The sequence below is a fragment of the Ictidomys tridecemlineatus genome, chromosome 2, assembly GCF_052094955.1.
Source record: "Ictidomys tridecemlineatus isolate mIctTri1 chromosome 2, mIctTri1.hap1, whole genome shotgun sequence".
Classification (NCBI taxonomy): Eukaryota; Metazoa; Chordata; class Mammalia; order Rodentia; family Sciuridae; genus Ictidomys; species Ictidomys tridecemlineatus.
The window spans coordinates 198,858,775-198,870,902 of NC_135478.1; the positions used below are offsets into that span (position 1 = coordinate 198,858,775).

The window sequence follows — 12,128 nt, forward strand, 5'->3', positions numbered from 1 at the left end:
AAAGCAAACCTTTATTTCCAAGGAGTTTTATTTATTTTGAAGATCATGCCCATTTCAGAGAAGACTCGTGCATGAAAATTGCTACTGGATAATAGAAAACACCATCTTTCACGCATTGATTATGTTTCATGAATTGGAACCTGTACACTCATGTTTATAATCCTCATGATGCTTATCATAAGTGGGCATTATTATCCCCATTTTACAGATGGATGAGCTGAGGCTCTCATAAGTCGATGTGTAGGAGATTCCACCACTTCTTCCCACTACTTTATGCTGCCTCGTACATGGTGTGCTCTTGTTATCTGGTAAAAGATCAAACAAATGGACAAATTGCACAGGAAGATTTCAATGAAAACCCAAGAAAGAGGGCATCTCAACCTTGGTGTCATTGATGTTTGGAGCCAGGTAGTTCACTGCTGTGGGATCTGTCCTGTGCACAGTAGGATGTTCAGCCACAGCCCTGACCTCTCCCTCGTAGACGATAGTAGCAGCCCCTCTGCCCAACTGTGATAAGCAAAAACGTCTCCAGGCTTTGCCAAATGTTCCCAGGATCTTTGCCAAATGATCCTGGCTGACAACCACTAATCTAAAAACATCCTAGAATGGCCCATCTCTTACTGAAAATCATTAAATAGAGGAAAGAGCTGTCCACACAGTCACCTCTAGTTGAGAGCAGGAAATGACACCAACTGCTCTACGCGGTTCCTTTCCACCTACCCATCTTTAACTGGAGCCACAGAGACACAGGCAGTGCCTGACTGCTAGTACTTATTCCACACTAACCCCCACACACCTGGGCCAGTCAAATGTGCAGTCTTCAAACTGGCTTTTGTACACCACTCGCCCCACAAAGTCTTTCTAAAGAATGTGCAGGAATGACAAGAGCAAATGACGATCTGCAGCTTCTGTGTCTGCACGCTTTCCTAAAACTGATCTACCAGAGAATGTACCATACAGTCACTTAGAGGTGACATTCCTACTCCATCCATTTTCACAAAAGCCCTTATTTTGTATTATTGTAAAAGGAAAATGAAAACAAAGGAAAATGAAAGGAAATCCCAAATCTTAATGATGTTTTACTACAGATAGAAGTATTTCCCTTTGTTACAGATCTTCATGTTTTACATTGCAGTTAGTGTCATATTTAGATATTATTTGATTCAATGAATAATATTGTTTCGTTGGTACATGCCAAAGTTTACAATATGCTATAGATCACATTCATGTGATTATTTAAATTTATGATGACAAACATTAGCTATCAATCTAAAACATGGGGTAAGGAGGGAGTGGCTGAATTTAAAAAAATTCTTTAAGGGTCATAGAAGAGAAACAAATGCTGAAAGTAGCTGAATTAAATCACGATGAAGCTCACTAGCAACTGTTGCCAGGCAGATCTGTGAATCAAGTACTGTTGTCCTCTACAGTGTCAGAGGCCCACTGCCTCAATTAAGAAGAATGCCCTCAACTCCAACACAAGTTTCTCCTCTGGACACTTGCCATCCTGATGGCATTAGCCACTCGGTGCCCTGAGATGAACCACAGGTTGTTCTCTAAGACTATAGCAAGAGTACAGGACAGTGTAAAGATGTTAGGGCTTAACTAATATTTCAAAGCAGAAAAAACTGCTTGAGAGGATTTCAGGATTGATGTGAACTAAAAACAAGGCATAGGGTCAGTTAGTAAGCAGAGGACCTCTCAGGATTTAGTACCAAGCCTAAATTAGTACTAGAAGATGACACAGTCACTCTATCAGGTAAGCCCCAGAAGACCCAGCAGCCTGCAAGTAAATCCCTCTTTGCAATGAATTAAGTTTTGACTTACAGTTACCCTGGCCAGATAGTCTTTGGGCTGTTAGATGAGGGCTGCTACATATTTGGTATTCAGCAAGACGCCTGGCAACATGTGAGAGCCACGTGAGTGGGACTTCATCTCACATCAAGGAAAGCAGGGCTTGCTTATCCTCTGCCACACAGAGAAATGTATAATTTTCTTGTTCGTTTTGATAACACTTAGGCTTTTCCTATCAGCATGTGAGCATGTTCTTGAGGGACTCACAGTGCTGCTACAATAAAAAGCTACACTAAACAATACTTTTTTTGGCAACCCACATAGATAGAGAAACAATAGATGGGGTGGGAAGAGAATAAACAGACCTTGGAATCAGACTGATCTGCATTTGAAATCCAGCTCTTCCACCAACTGGCCTCATGTGGCCTTGGCCAAGAGGCTGAAATCCTTCCAAGCATCTCCTTGTTTGTCAGAAAGAAAAATGTCTATTTTTACAGGAATATTGGGAGGATCTGATGAACTAAATATCTGTAGTAAAGCTCTAGTTATGCACAGGGTAAATAAATGCCCCATGAATAGAAGCAGGGCTGGGGCTGCCCGCTACTCCTAGAGGCCTAATTTTGTTGCAGCATATGTTACTGTACATTATTCCTGTCGCCCAGACTGCCTATGAAAGGCCAGAAATGTCTTCATGGCCAAGAACTTTTTTTTTTCCTTAGGCACAATATTTTGCCTTTTCTTCAATATATTTCATCAGAGCACCTCTTCTCCTCTCCCCTTTCCAAACCAGTGCTTATAAACCAATGGTTATAAATCTCTTTTTAGTTGTAATACCCTATATTTACCCTAAAAACCCTGCGTTTATGCACAAATGCTTAATTTTGCATTAATTTTAATGGGCTAAATGACAACGATCATGAAACCATCCATGTGCCTTCTCTCTAGAGTGTACGGCCTTTAAGAAAGATGCTCCAAACAAAATCAGGGATCCTAGGAACCTTGGGGTTGCTCCAGATTAGCACTTGGGCAGTGGCAGCTATGTAAAATGAAAGCTTTGCCCTGAAGTTCTGGTGCCAGGTCTCCTGCACCAAGGAAGCAAAGGCCATGAAAAATCCCCAGTCAAGAGGGATGACTGTCATATGGCCCTAGGCAAGAGTTTATACATTCTAAGAAGAAAAGCAAGAGTTGAATTAACCTTAATTTTTTTTTATAAAAAAGGTCAACCCTAGAGTTTCATTGTCTCAGAAAAGTTCCCCAAAGAACATGTTTTCACATTTTCTAGAGGATATAGAAGCCACAATTGTTTCCCATAAAAGGGACCCCTGATTGAGGGAGAAACCATCTACAGTACATTTAAAATCCACAAAGTATTATGGGCAATTAGCTAATTTCACTAAGGAGGCAAAACTCAATGCAATATTTGATTTCAAAGGGACAATAGGTTAACAAGATTCACCTTGTCATCTATAGTAACAATCAGCTGGCAAAAAGGGGGGGGGCACTGGCTACACTTGTAGCTTCAAGGAAATTTTGCTCACTATGAAACTGGGCAACCAATTTGAAAGAAACACTCCTTTTTTGTTTCTCATAGGGGACAGGAGTTGAAATAAATGGGCTCTACTTAGAGCAACCAGACAGAACTGATTTGAATCTTACCTCTGCCATTAGTTAACTATGCCACTTAACTATCTCTCTCTCTCTCTCTTTATCTCTCTTTTTGTTGTTGTTGTTGTTGTTGTTGTTGTTGTTTGTTTGTTTGTTTTGGTTTTTTTTTTTTTTTTTGGTAATGAGAATTGAACCCTGAGGCTTTTTGCCACTGAGCTAAATCCCAATCCTTTTTATTTTATTTTTTGAGACAGGGTTTCCCTAAGTTGCTTAGGGCCTTGCTAAATTGCTGAGGCTGGCCTTGAACTTCAATCCTCCCACTTAAACCTCCCCAGGCTGGGATCACAGCCATGTGCCACAGTGCCTGGTCCACTTAACTCTCAACTCAGTTTCACTCTGTATAAAATATGAATTATGTCTACTTAACACCATTAATATAAGAACTGAAACAAGATAACTTAAGAAAATAATCTGGTATTTAACAATTAAGCAGTAGAATTATTTTATAGTATGGAAGAGTACTTTAAAGTTCAGGCCTGGAGTCAGGGCTCTTAGATTCAAATCCAGGCTCTACAATTTGGTAGCTGAACAATCTTCAGAAAGTTACTTAACTTTTTTTTTTTTTTTGTACCAGGGGTTGAACTCAGGGGCACTGAGTCACATTCCTAGCCCTATTTTGTATTTTATTTAGAGATAGGATCTCACTGAGTTGCTTAGCACCTCACCATTGCTGAGCTGGCTTTGAACTTTCAATCCTCCTGCCTCTGCCTCCGGAGCCACTGGGATTACAGGTGGGCACCTCTGTGCCCCGCATACTTGACATTTTTGTGCCATGATTTTTCTCCTCTGTAAAATATAATTATCAACCGTATTTGCCTTATAAGATCCTTGTGGGAATTAAATAAATTAAAACACGTGAAAGAATTTAAACTGAAATGCCTGATAAAGTGTCATTACATTTTAGCTGTTGTTAATCAATCTTTGTTTTATTTGGTAGAACAAAGTGAAGGGAGAACAAAAGAGAGAATATACTTATGTTTGCAATGTATGTATGTGTGACTTTTCCATTTGAGGTTCCACGACAGAAAGAAACTGGGGAGAAGGAAAATCCCATAAGGGGAGCAGAGTGAACCCTGAGTGCATGGTCTGTGCTGGGAGAGGGGACTGGGTTTAAAGACCTGGTGTGTCCTTGACATTTTTGGCCTACACAGCTTTCTGAGTATAAACTGAATCTAGGAACCCCAGAAATTGCTTGACTCAGCACTGGAGTCAAGGAAATACTCATTTATTAAACGTAAACTCAGGAAGGGGTATTTTGGAAAGAACCTGCTGGTAAAATTTTTCATAGTGATCCCTCTTAGATATAAAGCATGATGACAGAAATTCTGAGTGACTTCCTTTTGCCATCTCAGAAGATGATCAGAAACTGGGGATCACAGATTAATAGTATAAGAACTCTGTCCCTTTTTCCTGTGGCTTGAATTTCTTTTTTTCTGACCATGTCCTTAACAGTAATTATACCTAATGATGTAAACCTTTTTTTTTTTGAGAGAGGGGGGGGATTGAATCTTTTTTTAATGTTTATTTTTTAGTTTTCAGCAGACACAACATCTTTGTTTGTATGTGGTGCTGAGGATTGAACCCAGGCCACACGCATGCCAGGCGAGCGCGCTAACACTTGAGCCACATCCCCAGCCCAATGATGTAAACCTTTAATGGCCAAGCAATCTTGAAAATATTTCCAGCAGAAAAGGAGGAGGAAGGGTAGGAGTAGGGACAGGCTGTAGGCTACCCCTCTCCTCTTCAAGGCGTGCATGGGAGGATACAGCATCTTGACAAGAGTAGAGGGAGCAGGTGTATCTATGCATGAAGCCTAAGGCAAGGAAGAGATGCTAGGGATAGTCTATGCCAAAAACAGGACCTAAAGCTGGGACAGGTTGGAAAAATCCTCTCTGGACCTCTACATTATTGTAGAAACATCCCAGGTATTCTTAAAAGAATGGCTCCTAAGGCACTGGCTCCCCAGATCCTAAGAAACCTGGAGAGCTGGTTCCATTGAAGAGAATATGGTGCCTTAAAGCTAGCAGTATCAGATTTCATTTCATTGAGAATCATGATCGGAACTGAGTCTAAACCCTTTGTCCACCCCAAACCTTTCAAAGCAAACTTGGCATTGTAAATAATCAGAGGGAGTATTACTCAAATTCTCACTGGTGCCCTCAGGATGCAATCTGATCTGTATGTTCCCATTTCAAATTTAGAACACTGATCAACATGCTTCTCTATGATTTCCCCATTTCCCCAAAGTTAAGTGCAGAGACAGTCACCAGTAAGTGTGCTAACAGTAGCAAGGATGTACACTGAAGTTACCTGTCCCTCGCTCTTAGCTCTGTCTTCTGCTAGTCTGGAATGTTTGGAAGCAATTTTTTCACAATTATGAACTGCAGTAAATCTACAGTGCACACTTTAAAGGCATTCCAGGCAAGAAAATGGCTGGCTACTTACTGCCCCTTACTTAGGTGTGTAGAGACCAGAATAACAAATATATTCCCTTTTCTTCCTTTTTGTTGAATCTCTGACTTCCTAAGAAATTTCTTGTCCTGGTCCTCTGTTCAACCTCATTAGCCAAGGTACAAGTCATGAGACTCCTGCACACTCAGTTCCCATCAGGGCTGCCAGGATCACTGCCCTTAGGATGACGACGCACAGATTTATAAGGCCAGAGCGATTCCGAGTAGGAGTGGGGGAAGGAGAGCCAAGCAGCCTGGAAGGTGTTTACCAAAATACATACTCCAGTCACACTTTTTTTTTCCCCAGCAGAGAGAAATTGGCATTTTCTTGTGTGAGTGTTTAATTAAAGCCCTGCTGAAAGTGCATTCGCTCCCTGCGACTTGGCGGGTAGGCATGGAAGAGCTTTGCAGACAGCTTGAAAATGTAATCAAACAGCATCCTTACCCTTCCCTCTAGAGCTCCCCCTCCCCCAGGGGCCGTCAGCTGGTGGCCCACTGGGGTGCGGATGGCACAGATGCTTGCCTTCGGCTCCCCCAGGAGAAGACTGAGGCGGGGCGCACTGAGATGCCCCTCCCAGTTTACAAGGTGGGCGACAAGGTGATGACTCCATGACCCTGCCTCCTCCGCCCGCGTCTCTGGGTTCCTCTGGGGGAACTGCTGCAGGGACTTCCGCTGGGGGGCTCCAGTCGCATTTGGGCGCAGCAGAGTACGCAGAAGCCCGAGGAGGGGGCCGAGGCAAGGACCAGCGGTGGCTGCAGCGGTCGCTGCTACTGCCCCACTCTCAGTGCCCAAGGCACCCGGGCTCGAAGGATTGGGGAGGGGTGCGGAGGCTGCGGCGCGGAGACCCGACCTCCGCTGGGGCTTTACCTGGATGCGCTCTGCAGCGGCGGCACTGGGCTCCGGAGCGCGGAGGCGGCTCCCGGGCTGCGGCGGCGGCGCGGGCGGACCGTAGGGCGGCGGGCCCGGCGCGGGCAGGATGTGCTGTCTCACGCTGCGCCGGCCGCTCGGCTCGCGCTCCTCCGGGAGCGATCACTTCCTCTCTCTCCCGAGCCTGACACTGACAGCTCCCGAGCACCCAGTCTGCGGGGCTCGCCCCGCCCCCGGCCCACGCCCTCCACGCCCCGCGCCCCTCCCGCGGGAGTGCCCTCCCTCTCCTTCTCCCGCACCCGCTCCGGCACCGAGAGGTGCACCCCCGGCCCAGAGGATGGTGGCAAAGAGGGGAGGGACCTGGGGAGGTCTATCCCTCTGCCTTGGGCAGGACTCACACCTGAGTTGCTGCAAACGGAAGAGAGTTCTGGCAGCTCCAGCCGACATGCCACCATTGAACAACTTTCACTGCCAGACAGCTAAACTTTAAGGTCATTTAAAAAAAGAAAGCTCAGATCCACCCGCTATTCACAGTGACTTCCCAGTCTGATGGATCCCATTTTTTCCCCAAAGAAAATATACACAGCTTGCTTCCACGTTGTTAGTCCTAGCTTTTAGATATCTGAGTAAACATTCTTGGACTCCCCCAAAGTTTGTCATAATAACTAAGTTTTAACACTGAGAAGTGGAGTTTGGGATGCTAATCGATGGGTTGGACACCATTTTATAGATAAGCTTTTCAAGTTCCTTGTTCATCAGGTTCTTACCTTAGAATGTAAGATATTGTAAGGAAGGGACTGTCTCCTGATCATTGCTATGTCCTCAATATGCACAATAGTGTGTTAGGCATAATATTTATAAGTTTATCAATTGATAAGGACTACAGTAATTTAAAATAAATATAGATCTGATTATGAATACAATATCAATAACACTGAGTTGCTGAGCGCCCACTGCCTGCACAGCACACTTCTAGAAGCTTCACATAATTAAAGAATGAGCAAAATACAGTCTCTCTTCTCACAGGGGCTAAAATCCTATTGAAGATGGAAGGAAGAGTAAAGGCAACCTAAGTAAAGACCATTGTGAATATGAATAAAATCTGAGCTGGAAAGCTATTGTTTGTGAAGATAGAAATATAGAGGGGAGAGCATTTCCAGCCATAAAGAAAACTCCAGAGAATAGACAAAATTGCTTAGCAAACAGCAAGTGAGCCTGTATGTTGAAGAATGACAAACTCCTACAAGATATGACTAGGGTCTTAAGAGACACACTGAAGAGCAAATAATGAAGAGCCACTGAAGGCATTTGAGCAAAGAATGATATTCAAGAAGAGTCATCAGAGGGTATTAATGAGAAAGGGACTGGAACAAGCAAATGCTGAAGAGACTGGTTTGAAGATGATAATTGGGGTTAGAGATAAGGCCAAAAAGAAACATCAACCATTTTGTTGTTATTGTTGTTGTCTTAATTGCTACCTTTTTTTTTTTTTGCAGCAATTCTAAGTTTACAAAAAAAAAAAAAGCTGAAACTGAGTTTTCATATACCACCTTCCTAATGCTTATGAATACTTATAGCAGTTTTATTCATAATTACCCAAACCAGAAGCAACCAACATGTCCTTCAACAGGTGAATGGATGAATAAATCAGTATATCAATTCATTAAATGTTATTCCACGATATGAAGAAATTAGCTATTCCTAAACTTCCTACAGTTTCCTCTATTATTAACACCTTGCAAAAGTGTGATATATTTGTTAAAATTGGTGAGCCAAAATTAATATATTATTATTCAGGTCTGTAGTTTACATGGAGTTTACACCTTGTGTTATAAAGTTCTGTAGGTTTTTGACAAATGCATAATGTCATGTATACACCATCACAATATCACACACATTTCACCATCTTAAAATCCCTCTATGCTCCACCTTGCTATCCTTCTTTCTCCCTCCCCTCAAAGTCTGTCAACCACTGTTCTGTTTACTGTCTCTACATGTTATCCTTTTCCAGAATGTCCTATGGTTGGAATATACAATATACAGACTTTTCAGACTGACTCCTTACTCTTAGAAATAGGCACTTAAGTATCTTCCACATCTCTTTTTTATTTCTTTTAGATGTTGGTGGACATTTATTTTATTCATTATTTATATGCAGGGCTAAGAATTGAATCCAGTGTCTCACACATGCTAGGCAAGCACCTACCACTGAGCCACAACCCTAGCCCTCTTCTATGTCTTTTAATGAATCAATAGCTAATTTCTCCGTATCACGGCATAACATTTAGTGAATGGATATACTGATTTGTTTATCCATTCACCTGTTGAAGGACAAGTTGGTCGATTCTGGTTTGGGTAATTATGAATAAAACTTCTACAAGCATTCATGAGCAGGACTTTGTATATATTCAAGTTTTCAACTCATTTTTGAAAATACCTGTGTGTGTGTTTACTGGATCATATGATGAACCTAATATTTAGCTTTGTAAGAAATTGCCAAACTTTCTTCCAAAGTAGCTGTATCGTTTCTCTCTTTCCCATTAGCAGGAAGTGAGAGTTCCTATTGATTCAAATGTTCACCAGCATTTAGTGCTATCAGTGATTTAGATTTTAGCCAATCTGATAGCTGTGTGGTGGCATCTCATTATTATTTAAATTTGAATCCCCTCATAAGTATGATGCTGAGTGTCTTTTCATGTGCTTATTTTCCATCTGTATATCTTTGGTGAGATATCTCTTCAAATCTTTTACCCATTTTATAAATGGAGTTGTTTATTTTCTTATTGTTAAATTTGAAATATTTTTTCATATTTTAGTTATAAATCTTTTGTCAGATTTGTTTGCTAATATTTTCTCCATTCTTTTGCATGTCTTTTCTTCTGTTAGCCATGTCTTTCATGAAGCAGAAGTTTTTAACTTCAAGAAGAATAACATCAATTTTTTCTTTCATAGGTCATATTTTTGGTGTTTTATGTAAAAGTTACCACCAAACCCAAAACCAAGAATACATAGATTTCTTTCTGTGTTTTCTTCTAAAGTTTTATATTTTTGCATTTTGCATTTAGGTTTATTATCAAGTCTAAGCTAATCTTATGAAAACATTATGTCTGTGTCCATATTTTTTCTGTTTTTTTTTTTTTTGCATGTGGATTTCCATTTGTTTCAGCACTTTCTTGAAAAAGATTCTGTGAGGCATATTTTTTCCTTTGAGTTGATATTCAGCTGGAGTGATCTTTTAGGGATTATCATATGATGCTGGCCAAATTAGCTCTTTACAGCAACATACCTGTAATCTGACAATCCAAGATAACCTCTGTTCTGGATTAGAGAATAGTGAATTAAAGACAGTGCATCTCGCTTTATTCAACAATCTGAAAAGTTAAATCTAGCTATATTTTTATTGCATAAACCTGCACATAATGCTAACACTCTATACTTCTGGGATGGGTTATTTGTATTACAAGTAATCACCCACTAACTCTTATATCAGATTTTCAAGCACTGAAATTTTCTAAAAACGTTAGACACTTTCATTCAGTACAAAGGAACATCAGAATGAGGAGAGGAATTCTTCTACATGAAATAACATTTCTCAACTCCAGCATCAAAACTTCCCTCTTATGGGAAAGAGTGCCAAATCTGAAATGTTATGTACCTTCACCCAGTCTCAAGCATACGTTAGAGACAGAAATCACTTTGAGATTAAAATGAAAGGTATTTGATAAAACGTTCATGAAGGAAATATTAAAAGTCTTTTCAAGCTAAATAATGCTCATTGCAATGCACCTGTTTTATGTCTTAAGCTAGTTATTGCTCCTATGGTTGAAAGAAGGTCTCAATGAAAAGGTTAAATAGCTACTGCAAAACAGACTGGGCAAATTTCTGACTTGCTGGCCATTTAGAGGTTCTTAGAGAACAGTGTGGCTGAGTTCTCCTACTCTGGAATCAGACTGTGGGTGCAAACTAAGTCTACCACTGACTGGTTCCCTAACCAATGTTTGTGTAAGTTACTAGACTCCTCTGGGACTCAAGTCTCCTAGAAGTCTGAAAGAAACAATAATATTTGTCTACTGTGATATTTCAATGACTTAATCAATGTGAGGCACTTGGCTCAGTCCCTAGCACATAATTAAAAACACTCAATAAATGCTAGCTAGAGTTGGCTGTTTTTAACCCAGCCTGCATAAAAAGTGCAAAAGTAAAGCTTTGTACTCTCTAGATTTCAGTGCCCAAACTGTAACATTACCTGACTTTAGGGACCACTCAGACCTTAGGGCTCTACCAGGCTTCAAGACAGAGATTCCTCTGCATCCGTGCACCTGTTGTTTTGTTCATGAGTGCTGGACACAGATGTGGCTCAATGGTTTCTGAACTGCTTTTCTAGAGCCTCACTTCACACAGTTTCCACCAACACTCTTAGATATCCAGACCCTTCAGCTCTTCCCAGAATCCCCCTTTGGAAGTTATTTCTCAGTTTGTTTTATCTGAGTTGGAGGAAATAAAACTGAAAATTTACCTGTTATCCAAAGGCTCTAAAATCACAGAAAAGAATGTGAGCCCATTAGTATCCAGCTGTTAAAAAATGTGAGACACCCACAGAAGAAAAAAAATGATTGAAAATATGTTTTAGTTAGGATGGCACTAACTCTCCATCATGCTAAGAATAAATACCCATAAAGACATTAATTGAAACCACTGCCAGTGTTATTATGCTTTTGTGTAGGATAGGGTTGATGACAGATACAGTTTATTTTTTCATTATATGACTGAAGCTGGTTTGTTTGTGCCAATGCAAAACCATACTAGAGATCCCAAAACATATTTGAAAATTTACTGAAAATCGAAGAGTGGCTTATGGGGAAATCAATGATTCCAACATTTAATGCAATGCCTGCTTTTTGTCTTCTGAACACTTTTCATTAATGGACTTTGCTTATGCTGCATGCAAAGAATTCGTCTTCAGTTTTACAAGAATGAGCTAAGAGATGTCCATTGTGGTTTCAGAGTTTTGTTAATGCTCTTTGGAAAACTTTCAAATGTAACTACAATTATATTATAATGACCTATATTTGTAATATAACTGTACCCTAATTACTGACATTCCCACTCCCTTACTTTTGCCTCTGTGTGTCTGCCCCTCTTCCTGTTCCCTCCTCCTCATACTTCCTTGATCAGTTTTACTTTCAAGGATAATACTAAGCCAAAATACATGTTTTAAATAATCAATAATAAAATATAACTTATGCAGCACAAATTAAAATATTTAGATCTCTGAGTAATCATTTTAAGCACATACACTTATGGAGGGAAAAAGTAATAATTTGCATTATGGATCCAATGATCCATAATTT

At 40.7% G+C, this 12,128-nt stretch overlaps 1 protein-coding gene across 2 annotated transcripts in view; it reads right to left on the reverse strand.

Annotated features, from left to right (window-relative positions):
* The window catches only part of Dync1i1 (dynein cytoplasmic 1 intermediate chain 1), a 293,572-nt gene extending 286,586 nt beyond the window's left edge, over positions 1 to 6,986 (reverse strand). The window contains exon 1 of one of the 2 annotated variants that reach the window (XM_078040389.1): positions 6,778 to 6,986. The gene's annotated coding sequence lies outside the window, so the exon portion shown is untranslated. Of the gene's footprint in view, positions 1 to 6,354; positions 6,490 to 6,777 lie in introns of those variants that run through there. The other variant, XM_005331795.4, reaches the window with a different exon arrangement.
* Positions 6,987 to 12,128: the final 5,142 nt, after the last annotated feature.